This window comes from Rhinatrema bivittatum, chromosome 18 (assembly GCF_901001135.1).
Source record: "Rhinatrema bivittatum chromosome 18, aRhiBiv1.1, whole genome shotgun sequence".
Classification (NCBI taxonomy): Eukaryota; Metazoa; Chordata; class Amphibia; order Gymnophiona; family Rhinatrematidae; genus Rhinatrema; species Rhinatrema bivittatum.
The window spans coordinates 46,520,081-46,538,151 of record NC_042632.1 but is presented as its reverse complement, the minus strand read 5'-3'; the positions used below and the strand labels follow the sequence as shown (position 1 = coordinate 46,538,151).

Below are 18,071 nucleotides of genomic sequence, written 5' to 3'. Positions count from 1 at the left end.
CCCCTCTCCCTCTCCCACGCCTGCTGCGGTTCGCGTTCAGGCTCCCAGACCTTTATTCTGGGGGCAGCGGGCAGCCGAGGGTTACTGAAGCAGGGGGAGTGTAATTCAGCGTTGCTTAATTTAAACAGGGAGACGGAAAGAGGTGCAGTCATTATTATTCCACCAACAGTTTCTTTTTTTTTTTTTTTCAGGTTTCAGACACATTTATTTTTTTTTTTTTTTTACCTCCCTTTTCACAATAAATAGTTTCGTAGGCCGCCCAAGTTATCTCCCAGACAATATTTTGCCTGGGCAAAGAATCGCAGTAGTTTTAACAATTAACCACCACCGGCCTTTAAAAAAACAAAACAAACAAACAAAAAAAAAACAACAAAATCCAATGGTCAGGTTACTTAATGTACTCTGTCATGGATGCTTTAATTCTAAACCTTGGTGGGGAGGGGTAACCTGGTAAGTGGTATATGAATATGAGATCTTTTTGTTGGAGGAAAACTGAATATTTAGTTCAATAAGTAACGTTTATGAATTTGTGCAAAGACCTTTGCCAAGCAAGCAGAGCTTCATTTAGCTTTGATTCATTCTTGGTTCGTTTATGGGGGTATTTCAAATCATTTTGAGAAGTAACTGATGGAGACAGTTTTATTTTCTTACAAAACTTCAAAATAGAAGCATCCAGTTTTGAAGGATGCGCTGCATTTTGGTTAACTGGATCAATTTTAATAGAAATTAGATCCGTGGAGAAAAAAATGTGTAGCCTCCTACACTTGTGCCCATTTTCTGTAGTTTTTCTTTATCATTGTATAAGGTTTGGGGGGGGGATATTATTACAAACGAATAAAGAAGAAAATTCTGCAAGGAAAAACATTGGTAACACATTGCTAGACTATCAAAAAGTACTGTCTTTTTTAAAACTTTGCAGTAGGTTTTCCTTTTATTGAATTATACACGTATTATAATCAGGCCTAGAAAAATCCCAGGAACCAACTCACCTGGCTGCCAGAAATTGGGCAATTAAGTGCATGCAATTCAGGAAAAAAGAGAAATAAAGCAAAACATAGAAAAAAAATCTAATCTAAAAAAGAGCAAAGTAAGAAAAAAGACAAATTAAATAAATCAAAATAGATAGCAACAACAAGAGTGAAAAGCAAGAAAAGTATCTACTGGGATATGGTTTCTAAATATATTTCTATCCCTGCTTATTTTCTTTTTCAACCATCCAGGTTATTACTTATTGATGTGTCCTTCTCAACTGTTAAAGCAGTAAAATCACTGAGTGCTGGAAGTTTTCATAATGTGATAAATTGTTCAGTGATGCTAATATGCATGAGACTTTAAGGTTATGTAGGTCCAGGTGGTAACCCATGCTCTCAAGTTCATATATGTCATCTTTGTTTAATAATTCCTTTGGTCCAACAAAAGATATCTCAAGCTACAAAGAATTCGTTTTTCTCCAGGACTAATACAAGCAGTAAAGCTCTGAATTATTCACATGGTACCAGACCAGTTGCTGCTTGTTCTGCTCTAGTCTAGCTGGGTAGTTTGGTTCTATTACTTATGAACGTATGTACTCACTGCACCCTATTCTAAACTATTTCATGTTGTTCAGTGTTTTTGATACAGTATCTGCTTCTTGTACAGTTGGTTAATAACATTTTAATAATACATCTCTGCCATGTAGTTCAGTTCTATTAGCCATAGTGGCTCTGGAGAAAACTGGAGTCTTAAGAGGGTAGATGGGATCATTATGGTCTGGATATGTAGTAAAATATAGTATTTGTTGGTACTTCATTTTTTTAAAAAATACTTCAACAGTAATAGAATGGTGAACAAATTAATCTTCCAAATGTGTATGCAACACATATATATTACTCCTTGGGGAATTCTGTGCAAAAGAAAGTGAAAATTTCTGTGTAGAATGTTTATAAATTCTGCATTCATTCAGGTCTATCCTGTAAAGTGCGGCCGCGTTTACCCTGCTCCTAAGCCGCGTTCTACTCACTTTCCGGCCACGTTATCCCTTCCTGCGATCCCGAATCCACTTTAACCTACTCCTACCGCGTCCTAAAATCCCCGGCCAACCCCTTCCGCATGCGGCATGTATATTGCATGCAAACGAGCGAATTAGCTATTCCCTAGCATCCCGTAACCCGCGCCCCGACTATCGCTATCTTTCCCTGCCGTTTTGTCGCGCGTTTAACCTGCTAACTTACCGCCTACCCTTACCCCTGCGGTAGAGGCAGGGGTAAGGGTAGGTGGCAAGCTTTCCCCCAGCCCCCGCTCATCTGCCCCGGCCGCGATCATGGGTGTCGGTCTCCGGGGCAGCCCCAGTCCTCTCCCCTCCTCCCGAAGCGCAAAAAAGCGAAAACTTAAAAGCAAAAAGTAAGTCGCTTCGCCGCTTCACTGTCAGTCTCTTCTTCCCTCCTCCCGGAGCAAGGCTGCTTTTCGCGCCCTGCTCCGGGAGGAGGGGGAGAAGAGACTGACAGCGGCGAAGCAACTTACTTTTTGCAACCCCCCGATCGGAGCTCTCCTGCCTCCCGCTGGCGACTTACCTTCTTTCCAGATGGCCGGACAGCTGCAAAAAAGTAAGTCGCCAGCGGGAGGCAGGAGAGCTCCGATCGGGGGTTGCAAAAAGTAAGTTGCTTCGCCGCTGTCAGTCTCTTCTCCCCCTCCTCCCGGAGCAGGGCGCGAAAAGCAGCCTTGCTCCGGGAGGAGGGAAGAAGAGACTGACAGTGAAGCGACTTACTTTATGCTTTTAAGTTTTGTTTTTTTTTTTTCGCTTTTTTTTTTTTTTTTTTTGCGCTTCGGGAGGAGGGGAGAGGACTGGGGCTGCCCCGGAGACCGGCACCCATGATCGCGGCCGGGGCAGGTGAGCGGGGGCTGGGGGAAAGCGGCGAAGCGACTTTTTGTTTTTACGTTTTTTTCGCTTTTATTTTTTTTTTGCTTCGGGAGGAGGGGAGAGGTATCTGTCATTTCAAATGACATTTGAAATGACAGATACCAGCGTGGCGTGAAGCGTTAGGCCCGCGCACCCAGGATACTGTATAGGCGCTCTATCCAGTAAAATGGGTTGCGCGGGCCTAAGGCTTCACGGACCCTTCTTAGACGCGGTTTTCATTTGCATAAAATTACTGTTCAGGATCGAGTGGTAGGTGAGCTGCACTGTGCGTGCGGCAACCGCGGGTGCCCTGGGCACTAACGCAGCTCTTCCTACCGCTCGGTAGCGTAATTACTTAGATTCAGAATTTTAATTTTTTTTTTAATGCAGAATTCCTCCAGGAGTACCAGTCTCCCCAGCTCTCATATCTCTCTCTCTCTCGAGCACACACTCTTCCCCAGGCTGAATCCTAGCTCTCTCCTACCCACCAAGCTAAACTTCAACTCTCACCCCCACATTCATACCTCTCCTCTGCTCACTCTCCGTTCCCCACTCTGGTCTCATCACTCACTCCTCAGCTCTTCCCTTCTTTTGCCACCATATGTTCAATGCCTACAACAGCTCTTTATCCCTTTCCCTCTTCCCTACCTCAAGCACAGCTCCCACTTCATAGCTCTGTTTATTCCTTTCTCTCTCCAAAATCTTAACGCTCTCTTCCCCTTTTTCCCCTTCTCATGTGCCTCCAGGTTCAACCCTTCCTCCATCCCCATAAGTGGGTGGCTTTGGTGAACATGCAAGGCAGGTGGTTGTAGGCTGATGACCAGTGTGACTAAAAGAGCAGGCTGGCCTCCTGAATTCCTGTTCGAGGGCAGGGTTTTAGCTTTTCTTGTTCCTGTGCTTGTTGGCTCAGCAGTATTATCTCCTCTTGAGGCCTCCCCCAAGCTTGTGGAGCTGGCTCTTTGTCTTGCAGCACTCACTTGATCCTGCTCTTCATGCAAATTCAGGTAATTGCTCTACTGGGTGGCTCTTCCTCATGTTGACATGCTTGTGTGAGCCCACACTCTTCACGGTACTGCTGCAGCGACACTTCTTCTAGTGGGCTCCCAGACCTTGGCTTTTCCTGCGTCACTAAGATATTGCATAGTGACAAGGTAATGCTGGCAGATATAGATCAAATGGTCTACCCTACCCAGTCTGTGCAGCAAGCTTCTTAGTGTAGTAACTGCTGCTCCATGCAGGTTACCCACAAGCTTTATCTTAAGGGCGGTAATATTAAAAATCAAACCCAAACAACTGTCAAACCCATAACAGTTACTGCTAGCAACACTTTTTACAGGATGAACAGCCTTCCTGAAAATTCATACAATGGTGCTGTTTGAATGTGCTTTGCATTTGGACTTGGCCATAGAAGCAGTCCTGTGCATTTCCCTGATGTCTGTGTATCAGTACCCTGGACCATAAAAGTCGGGGCCCAGCTTTGGTTGTCATCTGAATCCAATCCCCCCATCCCCTCCCATCGCTGTTGAAGAGGAGAGCGATGATACAGTTGTGTCAAAATCATCTAAGCTAATTGGTTAAGGGTAATAATCCCGATGCCTTTTGTTAGGGGTAGTAGCTGCTGCTCCATGCTGGTTATCCCCCATGCTCCCAATTTCTAACTCTAGCCTTTAGGGATTTTGACAAGAGAAGGGTAAACTTAGCATTAAGGGAGAATTCTGTGCAAATTTTATATTGTGCAATTGTATAGAATTCCCTCAAGAGTAAACATATGTATTCAAGGCTGGAAAAACTGTAGGTGCCTAAAGTCTGGTGCCTTCCCTAGCAGAAGAGGCACTGTTTACTCCAGGACACCTCTCCCTTGGCATGGCATGTTAAGGCTCCTTCAGTTGTGTTGGAATGGAGCAGCTCTGCACATCAGCATAAGGAATTCCTTCAGATTTCCCTAACAGTCTTGTCTCTCATCAAAGCTCTCCTCTGGAAGATCTCAGCTCATAGTGCCTCAAGGATAAGTTAGTGAAGATGCTATCCATCAGTGTTGGGAAGGAGTAGGACCTGAGAACAGATGTCTTCAGGCTTCTACAATTTTCTTTCAGCCTTCTGGTGCATAGCCTCCTCGAGGACCTGCAGATGAGAATGCAGCAAGCTCCAGCATCATGGCTTCTGGCAGCCTGAAAACTTGATCTGAAGTATAGACCAGGTCTCCCCCAGGCTTTGGAGTTGTCCAACTTCTGCATTACTCCATGGTGGTGGGATCATTGTTGAAGCATGCAAAGCGTACCTGTGATCCCATGCCTCCTGGAACGGATCCTAAAATGTTGAGTATGTTTGGGGACAAAGGTCTTTCAGGGATCCATGCATATCCATGCTCATCGGTTGTACATAGTGCAGTATTTGCACAAATGTGTTAAAAAACTGAAGCCTTTGACAGAATTGTCAGACTCTAGACAGGCAGAATTCTGTTGAGCAGTTGAAGAATATGAGAAACATCCAATCTAGATGTGAAGCTTTTGACACTGTGGTCAGAATTTAGCTGCTTCTATAAGAGGATACAGACTCATGCAGTTGTGAACAAGAGGCCCTTGTGCACAACTATCTGGTGGATGTAGTCTGCACAGGAGATAACTTATTTGGGGAAAAAGGTGCTGGAGATGGTGGCTCTGGGTTTTGAAGCATCTTTTTGTCTTGCAGTCATTGTTGGCAGTGACCGGGGACCAGCCTGATGACAGTTTCCTTTCAAGTGATGGTGGTGTTCCAAAGATGTCCCTTCTGCTCTTTTCAATGTTATTGAGCCCCTGCCACTTTCCAGCAACAGCAGCTGTCTGCTAGAGGTCAGCAGAGGTACCAACAGAAGGCCCAGCCGCATTTTCAGCCTGTCTGGGACCGTTATTTGGATGGTCTTTGAGGCCTGCTACTTTCAGTGAGGGGGGGGTCCAGTGCTTGCTTCTGAAATGAATCCATATCACCAAAGAAAAATGGGTCCTAAAGATTGTGGAATATGGCTACCTCTTACACTTCTTTCATTGTCCTCTGACCCAGCAGCTATCAGTCTACTCAGCTGTAGCTGGAAGTAGCATCTGTCCTTCAACAGAAGGTGATCAAGCTTGTTCCTTTGCAGGAGTGCGGCCCAGGGATTCTATTCTGATATTTTCTAATTCCTAAGAAGATAGGTGATTGAGGGTTTTTGCTGGATTAACAGAAGCTGCAAAGATTGTTGATCCAAGATGAATTCTCTACAGGTGATTCTTCCATTCATTCAGCCGAGTGATTGGATATGTGTTCTATATCTGTACACGTTCCCTTTCATTCTGCCCATCTGAAGTCCCTCAGGTTTGTGGTGGACATGTACTACCAGTACAAAGTTCTTCCCTTTTAGTCTCCCAGTGGCCCAGAGTGTGTTCACAAAATATCTAACAGTTAGGGCTGTGCAGCTTAATCAGCAGAGAACTTGTATATTCCCATTCCTGAACGACTGGATTCATTTCCATATGGAGTCCCTCAAAGCAACCATGTGGCTTCTTCAGTCCTGTCTCATAGAAACATGATGGCAGAAAGAGACTGAATGGCCTGTCTAGTCTGCCATTCATCCAATTAATTTAGCATTATAATTCTCATCACTTCCTTAAAGAACCTCTATTTATCCCATTTTTTTTCTTGAATTCAGATACTGTTTTTGTCTCCAACACTTCCACTGGGAGGCTGTTCCACACATCCCCTACCTTCTCTGTAAAGAAATATTTCCTAAGATTACTCCTGAGTCTATCCCCCTTTAAATATTCAGTTCATAGGAAACTGAATAGACTTGCTTCAGGAGAAAACATTTCTTCCTATCAAGAGTGGGAGTATTGATAGATCAACTGTTGGGCATCTGCTGGGAGCTTGTGATCCAGACTGGCCATTGTTGGAGACAGAATGCTGGCCTCAGTGGACCTTAATGGCACTTCTTATATTCTTATGGCCTGTTAAGGTACCTTCTATAGTAGAACTGGGTATCAGAAAGGTTTGTTCTGGTGGTTCTTGGTCCTATTGTCATGGTGAAGCATGTAATTCCTCTCTCATCTGCATGTGTGGGACCTGCAGTGGGCCCTCTTGAGGCCAGTGGGATCACTTCTATAAGCTGTTCTCATGCCATATCTCTGACTCCTGACATGCAAACATCCCTTCAGTGGTGGATCATCCTGAATGTTCCAATGGGCTCTTTACATGTTCCAGCAGATCAGTTGACCCTATCTACATATACCTCCACAGGGCACAAAGAGCATGCCCTAGTGATACATGGATCCAAAGGTCTTGGTCCCTAATGGATAGCCATGTGCAACTCAATACGTTTGGATAAGTTCCTAGAGCAAAAATCCATAAACTATTAATTAATAAACAATAGTAACTTGAGATCTCCTTAATGTTTGGGTATTTACCAGCTACTTGTGGCTTGAATTTTCCACTGTTGGAAACAGGGTGCTGGGCTTGATGGACCCTTGGTCTAACCCAGTATGGCAAATTTTATGTTCTTATGTTTAATCTTCTGGACCTATAAGCCATTTGCTGTGTTCTAAGGGCTTTCTCTCACTTACATAAAAACATAATACTTGCCATATTGGGTCAGACCAAAGTTCCATCAAGCCCAATATGCTTTTTCCAGCAGTAGCCAATCCAGGTCACAAGTACCTGGCAGGATCCCAAGGAGTAGATAGATTCCAGGTTGCTTATCTCACGAATAAGCTGTGGATTTCTGCATCTGTACCTTATTAATGGACTTTTTCTCCAGGAATGTGTCCAAACCTTTTTTAAACGCAACTACATTAATAGCTTTCACCACATCCTCTGACACATTTCAGAGCTTAATTATGTGTTAAGAGAAAATATTTTTTTAACTCCTTTTTAAATTTATTACCTAGTAATTTCATTGTGTCCCCTGGTCTTTGTGCTTTTTGAAAGAGTAAACAACTGATTAATATTTATTCATTCTTTACCACTCCATTATTTTACAGACTTCTCTCATATCTCCCCTCAGCCATCTCTTCTTCAAGCTGAAATGTCCTAACCTCTTTAATCTTTCTTCATAGAGGTATTGTTCCATCCACATTATTTTGGTTGCCTTTCTCTGTTCTCTTCTAACTCTGCTGTATCTCTTTTGAGATGTGATGACCAGAACTGCACCCAATATTCGAGATGAGGTTGTACCATGGAGTGATATAGAGGCATTATATTCTGTTTTTATTCTCCATTTTTTCCTAATAATCCCTAGCATTCTATCTGCTTTCTTGGCTGTGCTGCACACTGAGCAGATTTCAATATATTTTCAACAATGACACCTAGATCCTTTTCCTGAGTGGTGACTCCTAATATAGGATCTTGTATTGTGTAGCCATAATTTGGGTTACTCTTCCCTAAGTGCATCACTTTCCACTTGTCCACATTAAATTTAATTTGCTGTTTGCATGTCCAGTTTTCCAGTGTCCTCTTTCAATTTCTCACAGTCCTCTTGTGATTTAACAACTTTGAATCATTTTGTGATATCAGTGAATTTGATCTCCTCACTTCTGGTCGCCGCATCTCAAAAAAGATATAATTGCGATGGAGAAAGTACAGAGAAGGTCTACCAAAATGATAAGGGGAATGGAACAACTCCCCTATGAAGAAAGACTAAAAAGGTTAGGACTTTTCAGCTTTGAGAAGAGACGACTGAGGGGGGATATGATAGAGGTGTTTAAAATCATGAGAGGTCTAGAACGGGTAGATGTGAATCGGTTATTTACTCTTTCGGATAGTAGAAAGACTAGGGGGCACTCCATGAAGTTAGCATGGGGCACATTTAAAACTAATCGGAGAAAGTTCTTTTTTACTCAACGCACAATTAAACTCTGGAATTTGTTGCCAGCGAATGTGGTTAGTGCAGTTAGTATAGCTGTGTTTAAAAAAGGATTGGATAAGTTCTTAGAGGAGAAGTCCATTACCTGCTATTAAGTTCACTTAGAGAATAGCCACTGCCATTAGCAATGGTTACATGGAATGGACTTAGTTTTTGGGTAATTGCCAGGTTCTTATGGCCTGGATTGGCCACTGTTGGAAACAGGATGCTGGGCTTGATGCTTGGTCTGACCCAGTATGGCATTTTCTTATGTTCTTATTTGTTCCAATTTCCAGGTCGTTTGTAAGTATATTAAAAAGCAAAATTCTCAGAACAGATCTCTGGTACAGTCCACTAATTACCTTCCTCCATTGGGAAAATTTACCATTTAACCCTACTCTGTTTCCTGACTTTTAATCTATTGGAAATCCACAATAAGTAACTGCCCCCATCCCATGACTTTTCAATTTCTTAAGAAGTCTCTCATGACAGACTTTTTATCAAATGCTTTCTGGAAATCCAAATTCACTATATCTATTGGCTCATCTTTATCCACATGTTTGTTTACACCCTCAAAAAAAAATGAAGCAAATTTGTGAGGGAAGATTTTCCTCTGCTAAATTCATGTTGGCTTTGCCCCATTAAACTATATGTATCTGTGTTCAGCAATTTTGCTCTCTGATAGTTTGTACCATTTTGCCTGGCGCAGATGCCATACTCGCTGGTCTGTAGTTTCCTGGATCACCCCTTGATCCCTTAAAAAAAAAAAAAAAAAAAGTTATATTGGCAACCCTCTAGTCTTCAGGTACCATTGATGTTACTGATAGTTTACAAATTTCCAATAAAAGATCCGCAATTTCATTTATCAGTTCTTTCAGTACTCTGGGATGTATTCCATCTGGGCCAGGTGATTTGCTACTCTTTAGTTTGTCAGTTTGCCCTAATACATCTTCCTCCTTCATTGAGATTTGTTTTAGTTCCTTTGAATATCATTTCTGGGAAGGGTATATCCTACATCTTTCTCAGTGAATACCGAAGCAAAGCATTAATTTAGACACTCTGCTATGGCTTTGTCATCCTTAAGTGCTCCTTTTACCCCTTGATCATGTAATGGTCTAGCTGACTCCCTCGCAAGCTGCTTACCTTGAATGTACCTGAAAAAGTTTTTATGAGTTTTTGCTTCCATGGCATGTTTATTTACGTTATCAGTGCTTTGCATCTGACTTGCCAGTTCTTAAGCTGTTTCCTGTTTACTCTCAGGTAAGAGAATATTGATTCAGATGGACAACCAGTTTGCTACATTATATATAAAACAAGGAGACACAGGCTTATATACCCTCTGTGAGGAGGACCCCCCCCCCTAATCTGGTCATGGGCTGGCCATCATGACACCCATCTCGAGGTGACCTGCCTTCCAGGAATTCAGATTATATTGGTAGACTGTCTAAGCAGAGTGATGCAACTGCATGAATGGTCCTTAGATCCGGAGGTTGCGAATGACTTATTCGGTCACTAGGGAATACCTGTGATCTACCTGTTTTCCTCGGACAACAGGAAAGTTGAGAGGTTATGCTCCATGCATCCAAGCAGGCAGATTCATCCCCAATACCTTTTTTCCTAGACAGAGCATTGGTCTACTATGTGCCTACCTGCCAATTCCTCTCATTGCCTAGAAATGTTCAGAAGGTCCTTCAGCATAAGGTGAGGGTAATCCTCATAGCACTGGCCTGGCCATGGCAAGTGTGGTATTTATATCTCATCTGTCTGTCAGTTCAGTCTCTGATTGTATGGGAAGTAGCTCTGTCATCATGCAGGAAGGCAGGCTATGCCATCACTCACAACATGGATGTTGAACATTCTAGTGTCACTTTACTCCTTCCTTAGGTTCAGCTAGGGAAGCCTTTAGCCAGAAGATTCTATGGTTTCTCATACAAGAGGTTCTTGATAAGGTGTACGACCAGCGAGCTGGATCCCTTCACCTGATGGACTTGTTTCAATATCTGTGGTTCCTCTCATTCTTGGGCTCCAGCACCTTTTCAGTTAAGGTTCATCCCAGCACTATTGCAGTATATCACCAGCAGGTGGAAGAGGTTTCAGTCTCTCTGCACACTTTAGTATCAAAATTTATGAAAGATGTGTGGCATTCTATATCTCCTGCCAGTAAGCCTTCAGTGCCTAGAGACTTTGATATAGTCCTAGCTCAACTCATGAAACCTTATGAGTCGAACGTGAATTTTCTCGCCTAGAAAGTATTTTCTTAGTGTTATCACTTTGGCAATTTCAGTCTCTTGTTTTATATTCACCACACCTGCATTTTTTTTTATAAGAGGGTTCTACATACTCTCCCTAAGCTACTTCCAAAAGTGGTATCTGCTTTATATATTAACCAAGCTGTTGTGATGCCAACGTTTTTTTCCAAGACCACATGTGCACAGAGAAGAGTGGGCTCATCATACTTGGACTACAAGAGAGTCCTGGTCTTCTACCTAAAGAGTACTTGACCTTGCCATCAAGCTTCTCAGGAGTTAATAGCCTTTATTCTCAATAAGTTGGGTAAGACAGTTGCCAAATTAACTTTGCCTAATTGGCTAGTGGACCGAATAGTGCACTATTATGAACAGACTGGTTTACGGATTACAGACTGTCAAGACACACCAAGTGAAAGCCATGACAACTTCAGTGACTCTTCTCTGGGCCACTTCCATTGAAGACATATGCAAAGCTACTCCTTTGTCATCTGTCCACACTTTCATATCTCACTACTGTCTGGACAGCGTGTCCCATGGAGACGGTAATTTTAGACAAGCAGTTCCATGCAGCTTGTTCAGAGTAGTCCACTCTCTAGCTGGTGAAGCTCGGTTGTCTTTTAAATATTTGTTTCATAGTGTAACTCTCAGCTTGGTTATCCCCATATGTCCCGACTGATTCATGTGTACTTGTCAGGAAGCAGACAATTTTTATTTTTTTTTTTAAAATCAGTTCAGAGCGTTCCATTGACAGTAGGATGAATGAGTCATACTTAATACCAGGCCTCCTCCTTGGAGAGTTAGACTACCTTGCTAAAGCAGAAGCTCATGAAGAGACTGAGGGGGATCATAAAGCGACATGCATATTCAGGTACCCCCGCGTATGCTCATTTATAATTTTATCAAGCTTTGAGATCTGGATCTGTATTGGCGCTTTTGGATGATGCCACCCATGCATTATGGCTATTTCATCCTACTGTATACAGAGAGCCCTACTTTTTTGTTTGAAGAACTGTTTGTTTATTTTTTTTTCCATAATAAAGCTTGTACTGAAGGTTTGGATATACTTTAGTGAAATAGCTTTCTCAGCCTTTCTAAATATTGTCTTGATTTTAGTGATATCTTTTTCACAGTATTCATGATGACATCAGGCACTTACCCTGACTGTTTGTTTTTTTTCTTTGGTTCTGTATTTGTGCATGTTGCACACATACATCTTTGATTAGGATGCAAGAAGACTGGAGATTGTGTCAGATTTATGCCATCTTACAGAGCAATTAAAATAACTGAATTTCTTTTGTCAAATATTGATTGTTTGTTTTTTTTTAAAGTGAAGCCTTATCTGGCCTGTCGAGCAGTCCTCAGTTTGGGTTATGTGATTATTAAATGGTGGGAGCAAAATAACTAGCATAGAGGCTGTACATGTGCTGTATATGAAACTTTAAAATTCTTAACTGCAGAGACAGCCTTGTGGGTGGCTTAGCCTCTGACAAGTCAGAGGACTTGCTGAAAGGGAAGGGGAGATTACATGGGCTCATATAAAATGTCAGCCAGCCACAATATTTATTATGTGGATCTCTAGTTTTAATTTTAGCAGCCTAAAAAAAAAATAAAAAAAAATCCAAAAGAAAACAACCAACCACCCAGGAGAAGTGACTTCATTCTGTATCTCGCCACCAGTCTCCTAAGTTTAATTTCTTCAGTGCCTAGGAGCATGGCTGACTCCATTTTTAAAGCTTTTTTTTTTCCCCAAAGCATCACCTAGTTGATGGTTTATTTATAGCCACAACTAACACAAACTACTGGAATGAATTCCTAACACTTTGAAAAGGTTACCGTATATTCATGAGTCAATTTTTTTTCTGTCTTTGTAATTAGCACATAAGCATCCAGTTTCTGGGTAGTTATTTTAAAAATCCATGTTACTTGCTAAACCTTTTATTTGCAATATTTATCACCATTACTTAGAGAAACCTTGTGATAAATCAGGATTTCAGCCGACTATTTTAAAAGCTGAAACATACTCTAAATGTTCCCAGTACTCTACCAATTTTATTAGGTTGCTTTTTAAAATACTTTTCAGAGAAGAATCAATTTTGGAAGCTTGCAGGAAGACTAAAACCCATTAGGTGTTAGGATGGGTTATTAAAAGAATTAGCTGAGGAGGAGTTAAATTGTCTGTCGAGATAGGAAGAAAATTTGCTGATGTTCCATCCATGGCTCTGTATAAGAGCTATGGCTTCAACCTTTCTGAATAATGCACTTTCACTTCAAGGGTTTGATTAGCAAAGGCTTCTTTCTCGCGCTCTTGTCTAGGGGTTGAACAAGCTTTGCAAATGAGGCACTAAGTGCTATCTCCTGTGGGCGTACAAAGAAAGCAAGAATCCATGCTGTGATATAACCTTCTGCAAGTCACTGCCCTCTGATGGAAACTGAAACTACTTTTTTCTTTTTACAGATAATTTGGAAATCTGAGCATATTCAGACCGATGCTGTATTGTGTGCCGAGCTTATCGCACATACTGTCGAGCTCTTGGTATCCACTAGGCTAACACCTGATGCAATAAGGGGATTAGTGCATCCAAAATGTGTGTCCAAACCAGCACTCCAAGCTGTCTAACCCTTCACCCCCCCCCCCCCCCAACAACAAAAACCAAAATACTGCTTTTCTGTGGTTCCTCCTACTAAATACTGTCCTGATAGTAAGGAGGAAACAGTATGAAAAAAAAATGTTGCTGGTCAGGTTAGGGAAACGGGCGCCCATTAATTGAGTGTCCGCTTTGCACAATGCACAGCCACTTCACATGGGCACCTGATACTAGGGACGCACAATTTATCTCTAGCGCATCCTTTCTGGTGCGATGCCCAGGAGAGGTGGCTGGGAACATGTGAGGAGAGCGGGCTTTATGCGAGCTGAAATTGCATTGGCCTGTCAGGTGACTGGGATTGATGCAAATGGATGAATTCACACTGTAAGGCGAAAAATTCCATGAGAAGTGAAACATCATCTTTGGACCAAAAAAAAAAGTGTTATACCTGCAAGGAATTGAGTTAATAGCATTCACAAGTTGCCTATCACTGGGGTTGGTATTAGTTGATGAGCAAAAATCCAGCAAGTTTTAAAAGATGCAAAATAATATTTTACTATTTATATATACTCTGTTTAAAATAACTGTATAACAAACACTTTAAACTGCCAATGAATTTCATAAGTATTTTATAGGATATTTCAAAACTGTGAATGATTTCTACCTGTATTTAATCTGGGAGCTATTGTGAAGTAATTATGATTTCATGGTGTTAACGTCTTGTGAGCTTTCAAAATCATGTGTCCTTCTTAGTGCTGAGAGTGATTTTTAGCTGGCATATTTGTTTTTCCCAAGTGAGCTGTGATTATAATCATTGCCCTTTCAGTGCCTGACATCAAGGATTGGTTGTGCGACTTAAGCAACATGGCTGGTTTAAAAAAAACAAAAAAAACCCAGTTAATCAAGGCACCATAGGGCTGCCCTGATTTAGATTCTTTACTACTTAGCTGATTACTAACATGTAGCACAGACTGAAATTCAAACTACCTCCTTGTCCTCAAACCTTGCGCAGCATTGGCATTGTTAGACTTGGCATTCACTTTGTGAAGTGACCATTTTTTTTGACTTTTCAGCCTAGTTTAAAGCAGTAGTAGAAGATTGTTCTGTTCTTGGGGGGGGAGAAGGATGCTGTGCAAAAGAAATTAATTCTGCCTGCATGTGTCCAAACTTAATAAAAAAAAAAAAAAAAAAAATTACTGTCTGAATAATCTGAAATATAATACAGAAGCAATATTCCTGCACAGAGATGCAGAATTCCCCCGGAAGTTGGTGTAAGTACATTAACAGACCCAGCCCGGGCTCCAAATCCCCCAGTTCTCTTCTCCATATTTCTCTCCTCCTGCCTGATAGGCTAAACCTCTCCCCCCCCCCCCCCCCTTTACCTACTCACTTTCCTGCTTTTTCCTTCTTTCCATCGGGTTCAGCCTCTAGCTTTCTCCCCTTCATCCCACATTAAAACCCCACCCCAGGCTCAGCACATGCCCCTCCCCCAGCTCTGTCCACTTCTTGCCCCCAATGTCACCACTGCCCTGGGCCGTGAAAGGGGAGAGGCTCCAGGATGGCTTAAAAAAAAATGGAGATGACATTGCCCCTGCATAGGTCCCTGGTGAGACCTCACTTGGAATACTGTGTATAATTTTGGAGCCCGCACCTTCAAAGGGATATAAATAGGATGTCTAAAATGATCAGTGGGATCTTTATTTTAAAGCATATGGGGATAGGCTTAAAGATCTATACATGTACACCCTTAGAGGAAAGGGGCGATATGAAAGAGACATTCAGATATCTCAAAGGTTTCCATGCACAGGAGTCGAGCCTCTTTCAACAGAATGAAGAGTCATGGGATAAGGGGGGAGTAATCTTAGAAAATATTTCTTTAGAGAGGAGTGTGGATACATGGATCGGCCTCCCAGTGGAGAGAAAAAAATGGTATCTGAATTCAAGAAAGCATGGGATAAAATGCAGGGAATCTTTAAGGGAATGATGGTAATTGTAAAACTAAATTGAGTGGATGGTTAGACTAAATGCATGCCCATCATGTTTCTAAAAAATCCTCCCAAGGTGGTCATTTTCCTGACCAGGTTGCTCCCATGTGGAGAGGGAGCCAGGGCCTAGGATGATTGAGAATTGGGCCGCATGGGAGGGGATGAGGAGACGAAGAATGTGCTAGAATAATGGTGGTGTATCAGATTTAGTGGTGGCAGCAAATGCAAAAGTTGCTAGTAGCCTGATCCTCTCTTCACTAACATAGGAGATGAAGAAGGAGCCTGCTTGCTTTCTCTTCTGGCTGGCGCATGCATATACAGTCACGTCCTACTTCTTTCCGTTTCTGGCCTGGGCCAACTGCTGCTCCTAGGGCTGATTCTGCACACAAAATATAAACATCTGTGCAGATGAGAAATTTTGCGTTGCGGAATTCTCCCAGGAGAACTCAACATCAAGTTGATTTTTTTTTTTTTTTTTTTTAAGGTAACTTTCACAAGAGAATCTATTGAAGCTGTGCCCATCTGTCCACCTGTACTTTTCTTATCTTAGTCCATGGTGTGCATGTATGGCCACCCAGTGATGGATAAGCAGCTGCACACACACACAAGTCGGAGGAGGAGTTGGGAGTGTGTGCAGTTGCTCTTCCCGCACAGCTCTTGCTTCCCTGGCTACTGGCCCCCCGTGACACTTTTTTTAAAGAGATGTGTACTGCATCAGGTCAGACGGCACAATGGCAAGCACCTCTTTACTGGCTGGGAGGCGTGCGGAAAAGGGGGCAGGGACTGCCAGTTCTGCACCATGGGAAGCGTTGGTGTGATGAATGAGAGCTAGTCGGTGGTTATTCCTGGTTGTGAGTGGTGGTCCCTCAGCTGGGGGGGGGGGGGGGTGGTTCTGTTGACAGGTGATCTGCGTATGTGAGGTAGTATGGGGCCAGGGCCGCTAAGGATGGGCGGAGCTTGCTCCTGTCCCCGCAAGGAATCTAGTGAGGAGTTGGAAGGGAGGGCTACATAGGCAGAATGCTACATCCTCTTATGGACCGATGGCATGGTTCAGACTGCACGGCATGGGGGGCTCTTAGAGGTGGTGCTCCTTTTTAAGAGTGAAGGGAACAATTAGGAAATGCTCAGGAGCTTGTGGGGAGGCTGGGGGAGGCAGATGTGCATTGGGGGGGGGTACGGTGTGAGGGAGGGGAGGAATTCAGGGAAGAGTTGCAGCAGGGTGGAACATGTTACCGACGTGGTTGTGGGAGAGAGGAGAAAACCATAAGCATCCTGGGGGTTTGGAGCAGTGTGCGGCAAGGGGCCAGGGAGACGCATGGCTAGGGAAAGGGAAACCTTCTCTCCAATGCTTCTGGGGTGCACTTTACAACTTGTGGTTTAAGTGCGTTGTCTACACGAGTCTCCTCATTTTCAGCTATTGTCTGCTTTATTATAAAGAATACATAGAAATGGAAAGTTGAATAGCTTTTTGCTTTATTTTCCAACTGAATTATTTATTTACGTGCACATTGCACATTGTCACATGTTACTTATGCAGATCTTGTTAGATAGAACAGCTTTACTGGGTTGAAAAATTGTGTATACATTCTGAAGTCCAGGTCATATTTAAGGAAAGATCCATTAGTACTAGACGATCAGGATAGCTTAATTTTATATTTTTTTGGTGGTTATTGAATTGTATTAAATGAGCTATCTTGTGCTTTTTCTGTATGAGGCTGCTTTAAGTTAACACCTTGGGGCTGGTTTGGTTTGAGGCTTATCGAATGTCCAGAGAGGCAGTGTTTGGCTATCAGAGTAGAAAGCAAAAGGAAGCGTCTTTTGTTCCCGATATCCTTTTCTCCGGGTTCTGCTTCTGCCTTTCGCCAGCTGCATATTGTCTGTACTTGCTTGTGTAGCTGCTCACAAGGGATTTTGCCAGCTCTTATCTGCTAAGTGCCATAGCCCATCGTTTCCGCTTGTCATCACTTGTTCCTTGCTTAAGAGAATGTTACTGCAGTTTCTGAGTAGGGTGGCTAGCACCGAACAGGTCAAAGAATGAGAGCAGCCTTTGTATAGGATAATAGTCCTACCAAGAAACTGGTTTTTTTTTTGTGTTTTTTCTTATGTACCAGCTTGTTTGTATAGTTTTTCTTCTTATTAGTTTGTGTTCAGGTGTGGCTCTGTTTTACTTATTGAAAAAAGCTTAATGCTTTACTTAAAAATTCAACCTTATTAACATGCAGTGTGGGTGGTTTTGTGGGTGTAATTTTGTTGTTCATTTTGCTATTTAGAATGGTCTTCGTTTCTTTTACAGTTTACTGCTCATGCTTCAATGGTTATTTAGTTGTTGTTTTTTTCTGCAATAAAAGTGGATCTTGAAACATCGCTCTAAGGTGTTTTATAATTTCACTGTACAGCATTGCTGCTGCTTGATTTGAGGCCTACAAGCACACTTCAGTATCTGTTCTGTTACCATGCAGTGAGAGGCAATAACATAGTACCTAAACAAATTATACACATTTGCTGACTTGTCAAGGAAATTGTGACCCCAAA

At 42.4% G+C, this 18,071-nt stretch overlaps 1 protein-coding gene across 4 annotated transcripts in view; it reads left to right on the top strand.

Moving 5' to 3' along the window:
* Positions 1-18,071, top strand: part of SMAD5 (SMAD family member 5) — a 129,657-nt gene that overhangs the window by 947 nt on the left and 110,639 nt on the right. The gene's annotated exons all lie outside the window — the stretch shown is intronic.